Source organism: Mytilus galloprovincialis, chromosome 13 (genome assembly GCF_965363235.1).
Source record: "Mytilus galloprovincialis chromosome 13, xbMytGall1.hap1.1, whole genome shotgun sequence".
NCBI classification, from domain to species: Eukaryota; Metazoa; Mollusca; class Bivalvia; order Mytilida; family Mytilidae; genus Mytilus; species Mytilus galloprovincialis.
In genome coordinates, this window is record NC_134850.1 from 6,210,414 (window position 1) to 6,233,321 (window position 22,908).

The 22,908-nt window shown below is 31.2% G+C and overlaps 1 long non-coding RNA gene across 1 annotated transcript; it reads left to right on the plus strand.

Annotated features, from left to right (window-relative positions):
• The first annotated feature begins 18,542 nt into the window (after positions 1 to 18,542).
• LOC143057930 (uncharacterized) lies at positions 18,543 to 22,499 on the plus strand. Its single transcript, XR_012972873.1, has 3 exons — positions 18,543 to 18,674; positions 19,235 to 19,258; positions 22,401 to 22,499. It is a non-coding gene; the product is annotated as an uncharacterized LOC143057930 (long non-coding RNA).
• Positions 22,500 to 22,908: the final 409 nt, after the last annotated feature.

A 22,908-nucleotide genomic window follows, 5' to 3' on the forward strand; every position in this document is an offset into this window, starting at 1 on the left:
TTCTATTTAGCTCAAATATGAAAATTCTTAGCATTGACTCCTGTATCATTAGTCCTCGTCAAATCAATTTGCTGCGGGCGCCTGATTAATGTATAAGGTGAATGAACTGTGGCTTTATTATATAACGTTCAATGAAACTATGCCTCAAATCGAATATGTTTTTATCTTTTACGCTCTAGTGATATAAATCGTTTTGAAGTAATCAAACCACATAAGTGCATTTTGAACGAAAATATATATCTCAACTTGTACGATTCGCTCGTGTATGTAACAATGTATTAGATTTTAGCGAGAGAAATTTATGTATTACTGAAAAATTATTACACCAGGGTTTTCGATATCACAAACTGGTCAAAACATTTACTAAATTTTATCACCGGTATAAGGAAATAATTCGTAAATATAACTCAACATGCAGACATCTTATACGTTCAGGTATTTCACATCCAAAATTTTATGGAAATATTCTTTATAAAGCACAAAAATGTCAGTATTCTCCTCAGAAGCTAACAAAACCTTTAAATAGACTTATTAAAAGGGGATATAGTTACGATACTGTTGTCAGGTCATTAAAGATTGCATATTTTGGCTTTAACATTGATTCACTGATAGGGTCTTTGCATCGGAACTAAACACATTTATTTCTTAAAAAAACAGTTGTTGGCATGACACGGGTTATGTTCTTCTCATATATTTTATGATAGTATGATACTAAACCCCTAACGGGAGGGATTGTACCTGATATTCATATGATGAAGACATAATCTTTCAATCAGTTTAATTGAGGTCTGGAGCTGGCATGTCAGTTAACTGCTAGTAGTCTGTTGTTATTTATGTATTATTGTCATTTTATTTATTTTCTTTTGTTACATCTTTTGACATCAGACTCGGACTTCTCTTGAACTGAATTTTAATGTGCGTATTGTTACTCTTTTACTTTTCTACATTGGCTAGAGGTATAGGGGGAGGGTTGAGATCTCATAAACATGTTTAACCCCGCCGCAATTTTGCGCCTGTCCCAAGTCAGGAGCCTCTGGCCTTTGTTAGTCTTGTATGATTTTAAATTTTAGTTTCTTGTGTATAATTCGGAGTTTAGAATGACGTCCATTATCACTGTACTATTATGCATATTTTAGGGGCCAGCTGAAGGACACCTACGGGTGCGGGAATTCTCGCTACATTGAAGACCCATTGGTTGCCTTCGGCTGTTGTTTGCTCTATGGTCGGGTGGTTGTCGCTTTGACATATTCACCATTTCCTTTCTCAATTTTAACCTTGTGTGTTGTCACTTTTGAATTTTAAATTCTTTCAAGCGCTGTTGATTTGCAACATCTAGTTTCATCACAAATTTTATGAATCGATTTATGAATTTCAAACAGCGGTATACTACTGTTGCCTTTATTTATAGTGATGCTTTTTCTATTTTTTTGTTCCATTTTATTAACATTTAAATCTATCATGTTAACCTTATTTTAAATATTCAAAAATTGAAAACAACACGTTTAATAATTTCATGCGTCCAAAGTGCTTTACTGGACTTACCTTAATCAGGAACGCTCAAAACCAAACTTTGAAATCCGAGGGATGTATAAGTACCGAAACAGTAGAAGAGCTATATGATAAAAATACTTAGACAAAATAGCCAAATTTCTCTAAAGTCAACTTTGCCTAAGGGAATTTCAAGAATGTATAAACGGACAAAGGATTGTTATGAATTCTGTCAGTACCGTAGGAACATTTCCGGAACTTTCTCCGGAAGTAAACTACGTCTGTCACTCATTATACAAAACAACGGAAATGTTTGACCTTCGATCGATGGATCAATGACAAACACGTGGATGACCGATGTCGTGGTGAGATGTTCGATGACCAGTGTTTGCTTACGATATGTCATTAAACCATTTAGGTAACTGTATTAGAAAAAACGGGAAATCATCTCGATCTCTGCAGTGAAAAGTTACCTTATTCGTCATTTCTATATTCTAATTGTTGCCCATAACAACAGGTTTGACTTTCTGAGGGTAGTCAGATGATTTTTCAAATAATTTGACGCATGCTTTATGTCTCATTAATAGCTTTTAACTAAATTTCCATCTTTACCCTTATGATTTATAGGTTCTTGTAAATTTTTTGTTACAAGTCATTTTGAAATTTTGACATCTCTTTTTGAAACAATGATATTTTATTTTTTATTTTCTCTTGTGGAGAGTAGTCTGATTGGCAATCATACCACATCTTATTTTTATATATACCAGTATGGTGTTCTCTAAACTTACTGAAAGTTAGCTGTTTTTGATATTTGACAGTCCCTCCACAGTTCATTTTAACCATGCATTTTTAAAATAATGATGAAATGCTGATTTACAATTTCGTTCAGGATTCAACATTTTGTAAATTAATGCCTTTGTTAGTTTTGTATTATTTTAATTTTAGTTTCTTGTGTACAATTTGGAAATTAGTATGGCGTTCATTATCACTGAACTAGTATATATTTGTTTAGGGGCCAGTTGAAGGACGCCTCCAGGTGCGGGAATTTCTCGCTACATTGAAGACCTGTTGGTGACCTTCTGCTGTTGTTTTTTTCTATGGTAGGGTTGTTGTCTCTTTGGCACATTCCCCATTTCCATTCTCAATTTTAATGTAAATCGTGTCAGGAACTTTTCACAATCCACGAAAACAATCACATTGAATATGAATATTTCGGAAGTGAATACACGTCAATATATAAACCAAAGAGAACAAAAGCTCAGTCGTCATCAATATATAGGTGTTTGAGTAGTCCGGATTAAATAAAGCTATTAGTAAATATAGGAAAAATATAAATACAAAATGTCTTACATACCAATGCACCAAGATGTAACGTAAGAAAATAAACGACAATGTTTAATAGTGGCATATATATATGAGCGTGTTCTCGTTCTTTACATCTAAACTTTATTGTTTAAATCTCAGTTGGTGAGCATTATTAATCAAAAGAACAAGATATTGAAAAACACACCTTAATATAGATACACTTAGTCTTTTGTTTTTTGGAAATTGTGTTGTTATACGTTAGGCCGTTAGTTTTCTCGATTGAATTGTTTCATTCTTCAAATCATGACTTAAATAGCCGACTATATTTTAAAGGTTTTTCTTGTTAGATGCAGTTACGTTGCGTATAATTGCTTACGTACACTGCAACACATCTCCTGAGTTTTATAAAGTAAATAAAAAGAGCCAAAAGAACATTTCTTGTAATCAGGTATAACTTTGTTTTAATTGTTCAAAACAGTTAGACAACGACATACTACATTCCCAATCGAAAAGATAAACGAATTTCCCTCCCCAAAATGAAATACAAAAAAAAATAATCTAGACTTATTGGCAAAATGCAGAAATAACAGATCAACCTAATCCATTATTCAGTTGCTTTAATCAATAAAAAATAGTCTGTGTTGAATTACAACAAACGTTGGCAAATCTTTTATCAGTATAGTCACAGAACAAAACAAAGTACAAAACAATTATATATAGTGAGCATCGGACCGTAGAATAAAGAAAAAGCATCAAAAACTGTACAAAATAAAAGGAGTCCAAAATATGAAGTTTTTAATTGTCAAACAATTGTTACATTTTCTTAAATTCGTCATTTCTTTGCAGTCTAATAATATTGAAAATATCTATATACACCGGGGACTGTAACAATATTAGATTATATCCTTTTACGATAAGATTTTTTTTAAAGTGACTCAAATGACTGTGCCTATTGTGAATGTTATCAAATCCTTCTACATGCGAATGTTATCAAATCCTTCTACATTTTGTAATGCTTCAAATTTTTCGTTCCGTTTGAACGGTTTTCGTGGTATTAAGGGCAGACATAGACTATTTCCTATCGGTCAATAAATAAGCTATACATCGATTCTTAATTGATTTTTGAAAATTAGAATATGTTTTTGGTTGGTAACAAACAATTTTTTAAGGACTCGACTAAAACTCAAAATTATTATATTTCACGACAAAAGGATCTTTCAATACACTTAATGATTCATATAACTTAAATTATTTAAAACAGATAATTGTTTTTCCACTCATCAGGACACACGTTTTATTTGATATTTTATGAAATATTTACAATTTTTAAATTTTGTCATTTATGAAATTAGACCGGAATTCAGTCTGCATGCCAAAAAATTACTGTTTGATGAAATTAAATTTGCTATAATAATTACTTTTATGAACAAAATAACTATATGATTTTAATCAAAAGAATGACATGACATAACATTTACCAGTTAAAAAATACGTGATAACAAGATTTCTGTATGTTTATTTGAACACCTCAATGTGAAAATCCAATCATTTTCTAATTATGTTCATTTGTAAAACATGTAACGGAATAATACTTCTATTAATGCTAGTCAATTGGATATGTAGATCACGTTATAATGTCGTCATCAACAAACGACTTTTAAATCAAGAAATTAATGAAAGTTCAAAAGCAAACATATAATATTTATATCTATACAAAAATAATTAGATGTGGTATGAATGTTAATGAATCAACTACCCACAAGTGTTCAAATAAAGTGGATGTGCACAATGTAGTCGGCTGTTAAAGGTCTATGGAAAAATGTGAAAAAAAATCAAACGAGAAACCTGAAGGCTTATAATATAAAATAACAACTAACAAGAAATGCTTTGAGTATAGATGATAACTGGGTTGTCATTACATAAATGATACCAAATAAGTTTTGTTTAATTAAAATTTTCTATTATAATTTTGTTTGAACCATAGACGTATTTGTATGTAGGGGTGGTAATACCATCGGGGGCTTAATGTTCACCAGAAAAGGTATAGACCCAGTAATATTACAAGTAACAAAACCAATTTAATGCAATATATATGAAAACTCCAAACCTTTTTACGAACGATGGAAAGCGGATAAAAAAAAAGTGAATATAATCCGGAAAAGATTAAAAAAAATAAAGGTATACATTACGGATAGACAATCCCTAATTTACAATGAATACCAAAGGTCTAAGCCGTGTGTTGGTCAACTCTTCAGATGGGAAAGCAGATTTAGCATTAACTGAAAACTCTTTTCATTGATTGATTACATGTTGGTTGCTTAAATCTCAATTAGAATTAAATAATTGAGCAAAGAAAGGGGTAGGTTTGCACTAAGAAATCGCATTTCCCATGATAATTATCACAATCGACATTCCGTTAATTTACAATGAGACTTTAATATTGAACAAAATTCCAAACATTTTATATTTCATATGATATTTTGATAATGGCTTGTTCTATTAAACAATATTTTCTAAATGTCTCACTATACTTTAAAGAATATGCTATTAAATGAAAATGTCTACTTTGATTGGTAAAATGGATTTTTTTTAGAATACTCATACTAATTATACGTTAATAGCTAGTTGATAGTCTGGTGATTAAGAAGACATTAAACGTGACAGCAACTGTTACCGTATCCAAATATAAGCTCATTCTAATATTCCAAGGTATATAAACGATATAAATTATATTCTTCTTTTAAAACAATGATAGACACATATTTTGGTAATACTTTCATAACTGCCTAGAATTGTCAGTACCAGAAAACTGGCCATGTTCATCGCACATAGATATACATTCGAATTCATATTTTTAAATTGCAGGAGCATTATTCTGCAAAAACGCAAGAAAGTTTTTTTCTGTATAAAATATATCTCATTAAGTCAATTATTACTGTTTTTACCCATGATTAAATTAAATCGAACCTCTTGGTTTTTATTTGTTGAACGGAATATCTAACTATATATAGTTTCAATGGTTCCTCTTTATTCATAGATATGTTGATCAACCTATCCAGTCATTGTGAAGTTTAATAATTCATATGATATGCAATTGCTATAAAAAAAATCAGAAACCGGAAATGTACCGCCATTGCATTACAGAAACAATTAGGAAGGTACGACAGTAATTATAGATATCCCGGCCCGCCGGAACAGAGAGATTATGATCCAATTTCAGTTGCGGCACATTGTAAAATGTTATAAATGTTGTGATATTTAGGTAGTGCATGTGTACATTTTTTTTCTGATAACTGTCAAATATTCTTTGTTGGAATTAAGTGCAATTTAGTTTTATATTGATATAGAAAAAACTGGTTAATTTCGGAAATCGTTTGGAAGGACATGGTTATGTTTCGGGGACCTTTAATTAGTTTACATATTTTAAGAATGGTATGCCAGTTGTCTGTTACGTCTACACGAGATTCGGGATGCACTAGAAACAGTTTGAATCTAATATTAAGTTAAGATCAACATAAAACAAAACAAAATCTAAAAGGTAAACCAAAATAAAAAAAGGATCAAAGCAATAGTTTATTATGGTAGAAACCCCTTTGTGTAACAAGTAGTGGCATCGAACAAATGTCTGTAAACACTAATCATTGGTAGTAGGATAATGATAAGCACGCCACACTCCTGTTACTCACCAGTCGCTTTAGTTGAATAAAAACTAAATAGGAAGTTGGAGATCAATAGATTTAAAAAATATGTTCCTTATTTACAACCTTGTAAACGAAATTAAACGGACGGACATAAGGAACCTTTTATACTCAATCCTTTCAAGTAGGTGCATACAAAGATACCTAAGATGATTTGTGGGGATACGTAACCATATTTTTGATTCTGGTGGTAAAAATAGCGACATATATGATTAATGAGTTTGACTGTCCCTCTGGTATCTTTCGTCCCTCTTTTGCAAGGTTCGAAAGGAAATAGTTAGCAGTCGGTTGACACCCAATAAAATATATGAAATTATTATGAGATTATCATGAACGTAGCTCTTGTCTTAACTAGAAAAATTGGTTCATTATAGTTTATTTGCTGGAAACGACTTGCCAGTGACGCTCTAATATTTAAAAAAAAAACGAAGTACGAAGAACGAAGAACGAATTGTTATTGTGGACCAAAAATTCAGATATTTGCCAATACCGCTAAGGTAACGTATTCCTGGTATAAAAAAAGAACACATTAGTATTTCAAAAATGTGAATAAACATTAAATTTAAAATTATGAGCTTATGAATAACGAGTCATGGATACACAGATGATTTTGTAAAAGTTGCTTCCACTACAACTTTTGTATCTTGAAATTCAACAACATCATCTGTTTCATCATGTTCCTGGTAATAATCTATTCAGTCTATCACGCCATCATATCCTTCTTTCAATTTATTGCTATCAACTTTAACACATACGTCAATAGATATTTCCATTTCGGCTTCAATTTCTCTTTCGTTCAGCATTAGATCTACAGCTATGTTCACAATGTTTTTGTATATGGATGACAGAAGCAAAATCTAAAAATGATAATTTCACAAACAACTGTGGGAAGGTTTGTACACGGAGTAATATAAAATCTTGACATCCGAGGCGCTTTCTGAAGCAACCTGCTCAGATGAAAATAATTGAATTCACAGGATGTATGACTACATATACCAGATCACACGACGAGCGATGTATATACAAAGAACACCAAAAAATAGGAACACGTCATCACGGAATTAAGGTTTTAGGTGTTTCTTTTTTTTTGTGACAGCGGATTGCGTCTCATGTCAATGTTTTCTTGTGTATACAATTTATCACACTAGACGTTTTATCGTTATAGGCGACTTTTTTATACAAAAAAATTGTAGCAGTTTTCGTGATAGCATATTCATGTCGAACCATATTACAGTACTATATGATTTAGTGTTTTTTGAAAGTCAAAAGAGGCACTCTCTCTACATTAAACATTTGATTAAATGTCCACATTCCGATAGAACATAACGATTTATAAAGACATCTTGCACTGACCATTTTGGCGAACGTTTTACTACCGGAACTTTAGAAATCCAAGAAACGATCATATTCCTATACCACAGTGTCAACCCTCTAGATTGGAAATTTGACTACTTGGTTGGTGATGTGGCAATAAGAACGTATACAATTGAGTACAGCAACACAACGGCAGTATACGATTCAAAAAGTAATGCAGATTATCTTACTGTTATATACACTTGCAACGTTAAATGCAAAGAACTGAGATAAACACAGTCCATTTCATAAAGTAGGTAAATTGGTTGGACGCTGGCATTGGGAAAAATGACACAAGCTGAAAAAGTGTCCATTTAAAAATGTAAGCCAGGAAATAGATGGACCACCTTAAACCAGGTACAAGATGTACAATATATTTAAAAGAAATTGTGGTGTGATTGCAAAAAAATAACTCTTCACACGAGACCAAATGAAACAGAAAATAAATCTATTGGTTATCTTACGACTTAATTTGCTGCGGGAGCCTGATTAGTGAATAAGGTGAATGAAATGTGGCCTTATTATATAACGTTGAATGAAACTTTGCCTCAAATCGAAAATGTTTGTTTTTGTCTTACGCTCTAGTGATATAAATCGTTCTGAATTATTCAAACCAAATAAGTGCATTTATGAATGAAAGTAGGTGTACCTTGTGTGTTATCACTTTCGATTTTAAATATTTTGTTTGTAGCACTGTTGATGTGCAACATCTAGTTTTGTTGAAAATTTTATAGTGGTGCTTTTTTTTCTATTTTATTTACATTTGCATCTGTCATGTTAACCTTATTTTAAATATTCAAAAATTGAAAACAACACGTTTAATAATGACAAGCGTCCAGAGCGCTTTTGTGGAGTAACCTTTATCGTGAACGCTCAAACCCAGACATTTGAAATCTGAGAGATGTACAAGTACCGAAACAATCGAAACGCTATATGATAAAAATTCCCAAAACAAATAGTCAAATTCATCTAACGTCAACTTTGCCTGGGGGAGTTAAAACCTTAGTTTCTTTATAATTTAAGAATTTATAAACGATACAATTTCAGAAAGGTTTGTAAAGTTGTAAGCCGTGTGTTGGTTAAGTCTAAAGTTTAGAAAGCCCTTTGTTTTAGGAATAACAGAAAACTTTGTTCAGTTATTTTCTCTTTGATGTGATTGTTCAATCTTTTGTGTACGTGACTTTAATATTGTAAATATGCTACACTTGAAAACCTTTCTTTTCAACGGTTGCAATAGTTAATAAAATCGAAAATGAATTTGGGGAATGTCTCAAAGAGACAACAACCTGACCATAGAAATATCTTCAATGCAGGGAGAAACTACCGCACCCAGAGGCATCCTTCAGATGGACCCTAAAGTAAAGTGTTTTTTTTTTTAGTTATAGATTCGATTTATTTTGCACAGAAAACTACGCTCTTATATAAAGTGCTACAGACTAGATTAAAAAATACTATGAACACAGAGATAAAGCCTTAGCTATGAGATTTGAAAGCATTTTCGTAGTTTATATTCGCTTTATAAATAGAGTACTACTGCACAGTTTAGTTGTTGTCCTCTCGACTGCATTTAGCATAGCAGTATTTTGATCATATTGATCAGAGACGAAATTTTTCTGACGATGAAAATCTGCGGTTTAAAGCCACTAGAATACATTGAAAGTAAATTAATAGATAAGAAGCATCCCAAAAAATTGGAGCCGAACCCAAATACTCCGAAAGGGTTAATATGTTGAAATACTTAGTATTTTTTTTTTATCCCAGGCATCGATCACCTTAGACGTATTTGGAATTTTGGGTCCACATTGCTCTTCAACTTTGTACTTGCTTGGCTTTTTAACTATTTTGATCTGTGCGTCACAGACGAGTCTTCTGTAGTCAAAACGCGCGTCTGGTGTATTAAATCATAATCCTGGTACCTTTGATAACTATTGGTAACAATTCTTTCTACGTATTTCATCAGACCAAAGTGCAGTAGTCAATACTCAAATGATACAGATGTATTTACCATATTTATTAGATTTGGTAGTATTCTTTGTGTATAGCTTGCTACATTTGTGAAGTACATGTCTTGATCGTGTTGGCTTGGTCTCATTAAACTTTTCTAGCATTATGGGTGTATTGCAGTTTTCCTTTATGTGTCGTTTATTCGCATTATGGGATGATTATAAGTATAACATGTTGGTTTTAAGCAGGGGGCATGTGTCAAATTATATTGGCTTTGGTATCAAATAATGTGATATTAACCATGAACTTTTTCTGTTAATATAATTATATAAACCAAACAAGTTTTTTAAATAAATTGATTGATTGATTAAATGTTGGTTGCTTTAATCTCAATTGGAAATAAATAATTGAGCGAAGAAAGAGGTAGGTTTGCACTAAGAACTCGTATTCTCAATACTAATTATCACAATCGACATTCTGTTAATTTTCAATGAGACTTTAATATTGAACAAAATTCCAAACATTTCATATTTCATATCATATTTTGATAATGGCTTGTTTTATTAAACGATACTTTCTCAATGTCTCACTGTACTTCTTAGAATATACTTTTAAATTAAAATGTCCTCTTTGATTGGTAAAATGGATTATTTAAAATACTCATACTAATTATACCATAATAGCTAGCTAATAGTCTGGAGATTAATTATTAAAATTGTAATAAAGTGATCGGACGTCAATAAAATGTCATTTCAAATTTATATTTTGATCATTTTCATTTTGAATTTGTTAATAGTCATTAATGGTACTTTCGTCTTCCTTTTAATTTCTTTTGAACGTCGAAGGTAATTTAATTATGATCTAGAATTTGACATTGATTGTACCCCTAAGTAGATACATTTCAAGGTTATTCGGCTTAACGTGACAACACCGTATCCAAATATAGGCTTATACTTATCTTCATTCAATTATATCAAAATATATAAAAAGATATATATGATAGTCTTCTTTTAAAACAATGATAGACCAGTTTTTTTCGTCATAATTTAAAAAATCCTTTAATCAGAACGAGTTAGAATTGTCATTTTCAGAGAACTGGCCGTGATTATCGCAAATATATATATATTTTCCAAAACATATTTTAAATTGCATGCGTTTATTCTGTAAAAACGCAAGAAATTCAATTATTACTGTTTTTACCTAAGATGAAATTAAATCAAACCTCTTGGTGTTCATTTATTGAAAGGAATATCAAACTATGAACTGTCGTTTCAATGGTTCCTCTCTATTCAAAGGTACATGTATGTTGATGCCACATTTGGAGCAAAATTTGCTTACCCTTCCGGAGAACCTGTGATCACCCCAAGTTTTTAGTCGGGTTTGTGTTGCTCTGTTTGTCTTTTTTTTAGCTCTGGCGTTGTCAGTTATCCATGAATTTGACTGTCCCTTTGGTATCTTTCGTCCCTTTTTTCCAACCTATTCAGTAATTGTTAAGTTTAATAATTTAAAATATATGAAACTATAATCAGATAAGCATGTACATAACTCTTGTCTTCACTAGTAAAATAAGAGTATCTTTGTATATCTGCTGGAGACATTTTTTTGCTATTAACGAGAAAATCTAAGAAATAAAACAAACAATCATGCAAAGCAATGCATGCTTATTCAGATAAGATCTTGTTTTAATTTTATATAGTCTTGGTTGCAATAATGTGTCAAATTAGTTGATTCAATAAGTTTAATTACCTTTTATAACTTATATCGTTAGGCTTTGTTTGCATTGATTCGTACTGTTTAGTTGTCCGTTTGGTGTCCTCTATAAGAAAAATAAAATGATTATCCTTTTTTAAATGATTGGTATAAAAGTGAATAATAAAGAAATTATCATGTAGGCTCATTTGATATTTATATGTGTTAAAGTCTGTTTTAGACACAAAAGGTCTTTTTTTTCTGACATGTACATGTATGTAGTTAAAAACATATGATACGGTTATCCTTTATTTCCAGTCAGCTGTATATAATTGTTCTCTATTATATAAATGATTGAATTATCAGCAGTTAATAAGGGGTAATGGTAAGTTAATAATTTTCTTATTAGTCACTACATATATCTTTACTGATATTTATTTTTCATTAGCTTTGAACTTCAATATAGATCTAGAATATTATATAAATTATCCTTATGACGTGCGTTGTCTTAAATCCGATTTTTTTCTATTGATTATGTAAAAACTGTTTTTCATAGTATAACAAGAATGTGTCCATAGTACATGGATGCCCCACTTGCACTATAATTTTCCATGTTCAATGGACCGTTAAATTGGGGTCAAAACTTTAATTTGAAATTTAAATTGGAAAGATCATATCATAGGGAACATGTGTACTAAGTTTCAAGTTGAAATGACTTTAACTTCACCAATAACTAGCTTAACCAAAAACTTTAACTAAAACTTTAACCTGAACTTCGCACTATCATTTTCTATGTCCAGTGGACCATGAAATACGGGTCAAAACTATTATTTGGCAGTAAAATTAGAAAGATCATATCATGGGTAACCTGTGTTCTAAGTTTCAAGTTGATTGGACTTCAACTTCATCAAAAACTACCTCGACCAAAAACTTGAACCTGAAAGGACGCACGGACAAACGGACGAACGACCGAACGAACGGAGGCACAGACCAGAAAACATAATGCCCCTCTACTATCGTAGTTGGGGCATAAAAAAGTTGGTAAAGAACTAACTTCTCATCATGAATACAAAGAATGCAGTGAGGAATTTTTTTCTATTTTTGTTTTGCAATGATTTCTTGTGTAAAATAAAATTATCACACTAGACGTTACGTTGGTTTTTTTTTCTATTATAAAAAAAATGTTCCAGTTTTCGCAATAACATTAGCATTCCAAACCATATTACAGTATATGATGTGGTGTTCTTTAAAGTCAAAAGTGAATGGCACTCTTTCTCGCGATTGATTAAATGTCCCCATTCCAATAGACAATGACGATGTGTGCGGACATCCCTCACAGACAACATTTATAAACGATTTACTACATTAATGTTTTAAGTCAACCATATTCCTATACCACAGTCAACCTAAAAGACTGTAGTTCTTTGAATTTCGACTACTTAGCTACTCGACTTGGATTTTCTTTTCCAACTACGCTGTTTGTCATTTATAGTTCTCAATGTACCTGGTTCAAAGAATATACAATCAGGAAAATGTCAGAACGGCGCTGTACAAAACTCAAGATCTAATGCAAATTGTTATAATGTTACATTACATGTAACAACGATAAATTCAGAAACTGAGATAAAATGTGTTTAAAAGTAGGAAAAGACGTTAAAAAGAGGCATTCGGACACGAAAAATGAAACAAGCTGGCAAAGTTTCATCAGAAAAGCTAAACAGGAATCATTAGTACACATGACTTAAGCAGGAACAATTATCTTATGTATGTGTATGTTTTCTTCAATAATTGTTTGATTCGAAAAAAGAATGTGTGTAAAAAATAAACTATCGACTATTGCTCCAGTTGCATATCAGATTCTACGTTGAAGTTACAATAAATAAACAATTAAGGAGTACTATTAATTATAGACATATCATATTGGGTAAACAAATACAACTTTGTTTCAAGTCTACAAAACATGTGTCTAAATGTGTTGAGGAAAAAATAGACTTACAAAAATACCGAACTCAAAAGAAAATTCTTAACGGAAAGTCCCTTAACAAAAACTCAAACACATCAAATAAATGGAAAACAACTGCCATAATCTGGGTACAGGTATTTCCAGATGTAGAAAATGGTGGATTTGACCTGGTTTGAATGAGAAGTTGTATTGTCTATAAAACCAAAAAAGTCAAGATTGGAAGTTGTCAAGGGATGATTTATCAGATTGGAATTGATTCTTAAAACTCAGCTACTAGCAAAATTACAAAAGAATAAAAATGTATATTAAATTCTGGATTAAATTTAAAGATGTCAAAGTATTTTGGAAAAAAAATACTGTATTTTCAACTTAATCACTAATGCTGACTTTGATAATAGTACTACTAGACATTTGCGGAAACTGTCATACACCTAAATTAGGATTACAATTACACTTACAGGTACCATTTAAATCTTGGTCTTTCTCAAAGTGTAAAAATAAACCGTCGATCCAAAACAATGTAACGATAGGGATGTTTTTTTCTGTAATTGCACAACGATTTTTTTTTCAAATATATTTGCAGCAATGTGTTAACATTTATAATGTCATACGGTGTTATCCAAGGTTGAAAATGCTGCAATTGTATTATTAGTATGATAGAATGAACTAACATTATTTTAAAACTTTTTTTTACAGGAGACACACAAAATGTCATAATTGTCGTTGCAGTAGATAGATTGGGACAATTGCTGAAAAAAAGTCAGCATTACTTTGTGGTAGGAAAGGTGCAATCAACCAAGGAGCATGTTAATGCTTAGACATACTTTCTTTCCCTTAATTTAAAAAAAAAAAGAATGAGGAAATACAGCGGACGGGTGTTTTTGAGCTAGATATTCTTCATGAAAATTCACTTGCAATAGAAAAAAACCCACAACTATTCGAGAAAAAAAAACCCTTAAAAAAAACAGTTATCAACGAACTTTTCTGTGTCGGAAATATATTTTAAATAGCTGTACTCAAATAGTTAAAAATTTGCTATCTATGTTTTCAATAGCAATAAACAAAACAAACAAAACATTACAAACGAGTTCCAAGTTGTTTTTCTCCATGCAAAGAAGACACCATTTGCGATTTTGTATGTGTATTATTTTTTTGATTTTTGTATTTTGATATCACCGCTTGTTTTTTTTTTTCACCTGGAATCGTAAGTCTAAACTGTAATCCTAGGTATAGACCTAGTTTCCGCAAATGTCGTCGTCTACTACTACTACTACTACTACTACTACTACTACTACTACTACTACTAATTCTATACTACTACTACTACTACTACTACTACTACTACTGCAACTATACTACTACTACTACTAGATCTACTACTACTACTACTACTACTACTACTACTACTACTACTACTACAACAACAACAACTAATACTACTCCTACTACTACTACTACGACTACTACTACTACTACTATTACTACTACTGCAACTATACTACTACTACTACTACTATTACTAGTACTACTGTAACTATATAACTACTAATACTACTACAACAACTACTACTACTACTACTACTACTACTACTACTACTACTACTACAACTACTACTACAACAACTACTACTACTACTACTACTACTTCTTCTACTTCTACGACTACTAAAACAACTACTACAACTACTACAACTACTACTACTATAAAAACTACTACTACTACTACTACTACTACTACTACTACTACTACTACTACTACTACTACTACTACTACTACTACTACTACTACTACTACAACTACAACTACTACTACTACATGTCCTACATGTACTACTATTACAAGTGGTATTTGTAGTTTAAGTAGGATTTTATTTCATTTTATAATATGGTATCTGGATAAGACAAAAACATTTTAGATACGTGAGCGAACAAGACGACATGACAAACAAAAAACTAAGTACGTACTTGATAAAATTTATAGTTGTCTATTTTTTACCGACCCCTAGTAATAGATGTAGACAGATAGACTCGTTTTGTCACTCAAAAGGATATCTACAATGATATATATTGACCGTCTATGTAGGACTTCAGACATATTTATTGATGAACTAATGTAATCATCTAAGCATTTCGATTACAAGTATGAAATATGCAAATCTACATCCTTAATTAAATATAGTACAATTAGGCTAACAATATTATAGGTAATGAACGAAATAACAGAACATACATACCTAGTTTTAATCAGGTAAATATACAAGACGGAGTGGTAGATTTGAGACTGTGCGATGTATCTTTATGGAGTGTTACTTATAAGTTAGTGCAAAGTTTTAACATTAAAAATTAAATAAGTACGTTCAAATGAATATGCTTCCGATCTTCCCGTTTTTTTTTTGTCTTTTTTTTTTATAGAAAACAAAAACATGTGGAGTTTATGTAATGGTATTATATTATGTTATTGATAGAACTTGACAAATTAATTTGTATAAGATACAAAGGTGTGATCATGATTTTTCTAAGAAAACGTTTAATCTGTAAAACCTGTTTCTTAGTACATCAAATTTGTGGTATGATTTATTTGTTACTTAAGGTATACACGGCCAAAGTACAATTTTCTTAGTTATTGATAGAATCCTCCAAGCCTTAAATATACTATTTATGAGGGTTTTTAGTTCAAGATAATTGAAGATACTGTCCTTCCGAAAATGGCCATTGTCACTTAACAGTAATTGGGAAGACAGTAATTTAGCTTCCACAATTTGTAATAAGCTTAATTGGCTTAAAGTAATTACTTTTTATTTATGTTTAGTCAAGAAGTTACTTTGACGTTACCACCAGACATATTGCCAATAAAGAAAAAGACAAATGTCCAGCTAGCGGCTGTCTATAAACATAAGGTCAATTAATTACATTCAGAATACGTACCTCTTATACGGAACAATGCTTTCTAATCCGGGATTTCAATAAATTGTGGAATGTTTTTTTTAACATCTGTTTAACAAAAAAAAAAACACGAATATATTATTAGTTAGATCTTACAATACGGTAGATAGTAATTAAAATTTCGGCATATTAATAGATATGCTAAATGGTCTTATCATTTATTTGTTACGAAAACGATGGATTTTGTATATTCAATTACTGCAAAATTGTCCTACTCATGTTGTTGCCCGGGCCAAAGAATTATTACTGTGCCCCGATTAAACGACATGACGTAAGTGCGTCTATAACGACAATAGCGAATGATGACGGTGCCTGGATTGAAAACTGTAATAAGACAATAACAATCAAAATCAAGGAGTAAACAAAAATAATTAAGAAACAACACGAACTCCAGTAAAAACCGGGAGTAAAATCAGTTACTCCGGAAGGGTAAGCATTTTCTGCACCGTATACGGCACCCGTCGTGTTATTCTGATAATTCTGTTACAATAGCCAGGAGAAACAATGTCAAACCAACTATTTTCGATTTAGCCCCAGTTATGATAAATTTTCGCTTTTTATGTATTAACATTATCAAAAATTAGGGGAAATGTAACAATAAATGTGTATGCAGTAAATGATAGAAATTTAAAGAAAATTTGAAAACTTAATATTTTGCATTAGAAACGAACTTATGTACACACTTCCTATATTCTTAAATATATTTTTGAACATTCCAAATGCAGTTGACTTTGGAAATGCGTGTTCTTGGATTATGATCGTAGATTCCACAAACTTTTTCATTGTATAAATTTGAAAAAAGATGCAAATTTTTTATTTTAAAATGAAAGGTTAAATTTCTAAGACATCTGTCTTGTAAAAAGTAAAATGAATTTAATTCTTACACATATCTTTTTTCGCATAGAAGTAAATAAGGGCAACAGTAGTATACCGCTGTTCGAAACACTATTTTGTTTTTCTCAAATTGACAGTAACGTTCTACGAAAAGCGGAATAACTCTAGAATAGCAAAAACTTGCAATGGAACATGCGCTTTCACTGATCTTATAAATTGGATTAACATTTATTGTTTGAATTTATTTGATTGGAGTAAAAAAAAGATCTTAAATGACTTTCTAAAAATCAATCTATTGAACTTCGTCCTTTGTTTCAAGGAATTCCTAGATATTGTAATAACTATGTATGGATGCAAGTAAAATAAAAAATATTTTTCCAAAACCACTTAAAACTGTAACTGGTTAGTGTCATTTTTTTACTTTTAGAATTGGCTCAAGTTATTCTACTTTACGTCTGTTGTTGCTAATATCTTGTCAATATGAATCATGTCAGTATTTTCTGTTTGTTTAGGGTATTCCCTAATATGAAATTGCAATGAACTATCATCCCGTACCGTACCATATGTATCGTTGGACATCTTGTTTTTGACTTCATAGATTGAGTTGTATATTGTTATTGGAAAAATTCGACGTCCCTTTTTAAAATTTGCCATTCAAAACAGATGGGATTAAGCAAGAAAACCATATAATCATCCAGCTATAAATCAGTATTTAACAAATTGACCAAGGTTTCTTGATTTAAAAGTATGTATTTTTAGTATTTTCTATTCAAGATATTAGCCACATAATATTTTTGGATGTTCGTTTTCAATTGATACGGTAGTACTTCCTTGCCCATGATCTTTTGAAGATATACACCACTTTCTAATTAAGGCTGCCAAAAATTCTACATACACAGTTAACTGAAGTACTAATCAGAAATGAACTTTAATATGTATCATGACCGTTTATCTATTTTGCTATTTCTAAAAATTTAAGGCCACTAGTGCTTTTAGGTATTTTATCATGCAGTGAATTCAAAAATTCAAAAATTCAAAAAATTCTATATCAACTGTATGTTAAATAAGTTTATATTTTTCTACACCTGATTATTTTTTCAGTTTGGAAAAGTATGTTCAGTAGATACTGCATTTTTTTAATCACACTGTTATAATACATTGACTTAGGTATGGTACATAAAAGAGAAACCTAAATTCCAGAATGCAAATACCACCGTGATACCTTAATGACGGTTTGAATGAACACATGACATGTACCGGAAGTAGAGGTGAAAACTAATATCAGATTAGTCCACACATTCACACATCATGTCTTATCTCTTATCTTGATATCGCTTACACACCATAAGTCAGTACTTGAATGTAGTTCGACATGTCAATATTAATGAATATGTTGTTTTATGTGCTACTAGGAATAACTTATTCATATGTAATTGGTGATGAAATTTACAGAGACTGTGAGTAGTTTATGTAAAAATTAAAAAAGTACAATCGCTACGTCTGGTTTCTTCGTTAAGCTTAAAAAGAAACATTAAGGAATAAATAGTTAAATAGTCGGAGAAGTAGAAATACATGAGAAGCTAACCAATCTCAGGTCTAGAAAAATGAAGGAATATTACTTATACATTTATACTTTGATAGGAATATTAAAGCGATTAACATACATTCATAGACATAAGAAAGAAAAATAGAATAGAAAAGCTTGAGTCAAAAATTAAGCGTTCTAAATTTTCCTTCTTTTCTATCAGTTTCAAATGTTCAAATGATATTTGCTTTGTTTGAAGTACTCAGTCATGTACGGTTGCAAATGCATACAAAAGGACAAACTGAAAAACGTGTGGTCACGGTTCACACAAGGTATTACCACACGTTCCACAAAGAAAAACGTAAAAATTACGTTTGTGTTTATGTGCCACTCAGAAAACGTACGTAAAAATGACGTTTTTGTTTATGTACCACGCAGAAAATATAATAAGTATGTTTGTGTTTACTTTGCTTCTTTTATTTTCATCTGTAGCCAGATTCTTGATATCTCCCAACTGTAAGTAGCATCTACAAATAATATTACTTTCATACTCTTCAAGTAAACCATTAATTAGCTGTAACAGATTAGAACCGAAAACCACAATTAGGTTTTGCTATGGAAAAAAAATATGATATTGATGTATCAGAGATATGGAATAATCCTTTATCAGAACTTAGCAAGTGACATTTATTTATAGGTATTTTTTTTTTATTTCTTTTAGAATTATTTGTGATCTTAAAAATGGAGTTCAATCTCTAATTTAGGTGGTATTCTTCAATATATGCAGTGTTTATTATACACGTGTTTTCCTTTATTTTCTACAATTTATTAATTCGACTTTCCATCTGTGTTTAACCAATTAATCGGTTGAATTTAGCTAGAGTGAAAGAAGTATACATTATTTTTTATACAAATTCCAACAACATACACAATATAGATACGACAGTTCAATTAAATTGGCACAAAAAAAACCAACATAAAATGAGGTACAATCTGAAATCTTTCAATTTGATCATTCGGTCTAAATGTTTAACGAAAAACTAGAAAACAACCGTAAAAAAAACTGTCAAAATTTAAGGTAGCATAAAGGGGCATAAGTTACGAGATGTTAATAGTTATCAAAGGTATAAGGATTATAATTAAATACGCCAGACGCGCGTTTAGTCTACAAAAGACTCATTAGTGAAGCTTGGGTCAAAATAGTTATAAAGCCAAACAAGTACAAAGTTGAAGGGCATTGAGGACTAAAAATTCTAAACAGTTGTGTCAAATACGATTAAGGTGATTTATTCCTTGGATAAGAAAATCCTTAGTATTTCGAAAAATTCAAAAGACTAAAAGATTGAAAGTATGACTTTTTTCAATCATTAAAATTAAAGAAAGTCATAAAGTGAAATAGCTATTTGCATTTAGCAGCCAATTTGTTCCATTTTGTCAAACCAAGCTTAGGACATTCGATTATGTATTTTTCACTTGTAATTGTATCATACCCTGAGGAATCTTTGCTAATGAATTACTCACGTGTAAGTGTATTAAGCTATAAGAATAAACGTTGAAAGTAAAACAAGGATGAACAATTTGGTTTCCGGTTTTGATCCACATAAAGTCCTTCTTATACAGGTGAAAACGGTGATAAGTATACTTTTTAACCTACAATATGAAATCAAATAGACCTACAAAAATTGAATTGAACGTATCCGCTATTTGTTTATACCCATGTGTGTAGGTTTTTTTTATATCAGTTGCAAAACTTGTTTCCCAATCCACTATAAATAAATATGTTTAAACTATATTACACCCTCGGCAGTAAATTAGATGGTTACTAGACAAAAATGCACACAAAAAGTTGATATATATTATCGAGTTTATGCTTGTTAATTGTTTATTCTAGACTGGTTTGTAATCAGGATATATATTTTAGTTTGTTATAACTCATATATGTCATGTATTATACAAAGTTATAGACTGTAGAAATTTGCCAAAATTAGTTTGAATTAATGTGATACCAAACACCTTAACCAAAATTAATTTGGCTCGTTTAATTTTCTTAAAATTTTGACAAAGTATTTACTTTGACACTTTTACAAAAATATAAAAAATTTAAAAAAATTGAACCAACCGTTTTGTCAGAAAAATTACACTGGTTTTATAGCAATTTGACAAACACCAATTTTGATCATTGAGAAGCTTAAAAGAGGGACGAAAGATACCAAAGGGACAGTCAAACTCATAAATCTAAAACAAACTGACAACGCCATGGCTAAAAATGAAAAAAGACAAACAGAAAAACAATAGTACACATGACACAACATAGAAAACTAAAGAATAAACAACACGAACCCCACCAAAAACTAGGGGTGATCTCAGGTGCCCTGGAAGGGTAAGCAGATCCTGCTCCACATGTGTCACCCGTCGTGTTGCTTATGTGATTACAAATCCGGTAAATAGTCTAATTCGGTAGGTCACATTCATGAAAGGGAAGGGGATTGTAGTTACGACGTAAGGAACATATCCGATATCATTTGTGAATCGGTTATTCCATAACGGTCTACCAACTCGTGATGGCGTCCGTAAAATTTACGAAGATATGATTTCAACTTCACCATTTGGAACTCTTGGTTTAATAGCTTCCTTGTGAGCAGTAACCCTCTATCAAGAAAATCATGATAGGAAATTCAAGCACGGGAATATCGTATCAATTAGGAGATATATACCCCGTATGCAGGTGCTGCTGGAATGTTGCTACTTAGAAATGGAAAGTTCACAATTGGAAAGCTGAAATCATCTCTTTTGTAGTAAAGTTTTGTTTCCAACCGACCCTCATTATCAATTTCTAGATGTAAGTCAAGATATGAAGCCCACTTAACTGTATCTGTAGTATCCTTTATCTCCAATTCGATGGGATAGATGCGTTCCACATAGTCACCAAATTTTGAATTGTTTAGTGAAAGAACGTCATCTATATAGCGGAAAGTAGAGTTAAAGGATACTGCTAACTTCTTATCTTTCTTCCTAAGAAGTTCCTGCATGAAGTCAGCCTCATAATAATAAAGAAACAAGTCGGCAAGTAAAAACAGTTTGTTCCCATTGGGATGCCGACAGTCTGTTGAAAAACACGAACTCCAAACGTTACAAATATGTTGTCAATCAAGAAATCAAGCATCTTGATAATATCGGTTTCAGAGAATTTTTTGTTTGAATCAGAGTGATTCTTTACAAAGTATGATTTATCCCTCCCTAAGACAAGATACTTGTATCTATGTTGGCCATTCTTTTTTATAAAGCAAAGTAATACCAACTCTTTCAATTTGTCTTTTAGTTTGGAATGTTGAATACTTGTGTAAAGTGTAGAAAAGTCAAATGTTTTAATACTGTTACAAGATGAAAGAGAGTTAGATTGTATGTATGTAATATTCCTTTTACAACACAACGTCATTTAACGGTTTATCTGACTTTACAGAGTTATCTCCCTGCAGTGTTAAGTACCACCTTAATATGCTTTTAAAGGATGTTATATCAAGTTTAGATTTAATACTGTGAAAACATGGATTATAAACATTCCTCTTTTTAAGTATTCAAATGCATATTGTCTGTTTGTGAAATGTAATCAGAACATGGTTTAAAACGATGTTAAAAAAAATCTATTTCATGATCATAGGCGGCCAAGGAGGGAACACACAGGGATGTCTTAATCTGTTTACAAGAGAAGTGGTTACTGTCTGTTGCCTACCGCCGTCAACCGGCCTCTGTTGCAGAAGTAAGATAGTTTTTGTTTTTTCTACTGTTGAAAATTAGTGAAATATCTAATCATTCCAGTACACACAAAACGATTGACTATTTCGCAAAAATAAAACCATTATTATCACAAAAATATTACAATCTATTTAAATGAGGTAAGAGATTCAACAGTAACTAGAAGCCCTGCTTCATATCTTAACCATTTCTTTTATATCGATACAGCATTAAACAGCTTCAAACAAAAAGGCATAGCAAAAAGTAAAATTACAAAAATACTGAACTCCGGTGAAAATAAAATCGGAAAATCCATAAAACCAAATGACAAAACACATAAAAAACGAATGGACAACAACAGTCGTATTCCTTACTTGGTACAGGCATTTTCAAATGTAGAAAGATACGCTTACATTGTCGATGCCCACATATAA